Source organism: Rutidosis leptorrhynchoides, chromosome 2 (genome assembly GCF_046630445.1).
Source record: "Rutidosis leptorrhynchoides isolate AG116_Rl617_1_P2 chromosome 2, CSIRO_AGI_Rlap_v1, whole genome shotgun sequence".
In the NCBI taxonomy this organism is placed as follows: domain Eukaryota; kingdom Viridiplantae; phylum Streptophyta; class Magnoliopsida; order Asterales; family Asteraceae; genus Rutidosis; species Rutidosis leptorrhynchoides.
In genome coordinates, this window is record NC_092334.1 from 30331588 (window position 1) to 30332501 (window position 914).

Below are 914 nucleotides of genomic sequence, written 5' to 3' on the forward strand. Positions count from 1 at the left end.
CTCACAATTGAGAATCCGGAGAATATTCAGGGACGATTCATAGATCCTGAACCATTAAATTTTCCGCCGGAACCACCAATCATTCAAACAGAGATTGTTGAGGAACGAACCATTAAATCAGAATCCTCTAGTGATTCGGATTCAACAAATTCAATTATGGAGAATCTGGAACCTTTAAGTATGGAAGACCGAATGAGAGCTAAACGCACTGGCCAAGGTCACCCAATTACTCATCCAGATATTAATGCACCAGATTATGAAATCAAAGGACAAATTCTACACATGGTGACTAATCAATGCCAATTTAGTGGTGCACCGAAGGAAGATCCAAATGAACATCTTCGTACCTTTAATAGGATCTGCACACTATTTAAAATCCGAGAAGTTGAGGATGAACAGATATATCTCATGTTATTTCCCTGGACTTTAAAGGGAGAAGCCAAAGATTGGTTGGAATCGTTACCCGAAGGGGCGATCGATACATGAGACGTTTTAGTTGAAAAATTTCTTAAACAATTTTTTCCTGCATCTAAAACCTTAAGACTTCAAGGAGAAATTGTTACGTTTACACAGAAACCGAATGAAACTCTATATGAGGCATGGACAAGATTTGGAAAGTTATTAAGAGGATGTCCGCAACATGGTTTAGACACCTGTCAAATAGTACAAATATTCTACCAAGGATGCGACATCACTACAAGGAAAGACATCGATATAGCAGCTGGTGGTTCCATTATGAAGAAAACCGAAACTGATGCTTACAAAATTATTGATAACACTGCTTCCCACTCACATGAGTGGCACCAAGAAAAAGATATCGTTAGATCATCTAAAGCAGCTAAAGCCGATTCTAGCGATGACTTAGATTCCATTTCCGCAAAGATAGATGCTGTGGAGAGACGAATGGAAAAGAT

General features: G+C 38.7%; 1 non-coding gene across 1 annotated transcript; it reads right to left on the reverse strand.

The window, feature by feature from the left end:
• Nucleotides 1-540: 540 nt before the first annotated feature.
• Nucleotides 541-647, reverse strand: LOC139895317 (small nucleolar RNA R71). Its single transcript, XR_011775774.1, has one exon. It is a non-coding gene; the product is annotated as a small nucleolar RNA R71 (small nucleolar RNA).
• Nucleotides 648-914: the final 267 nt, after the last annotated feature.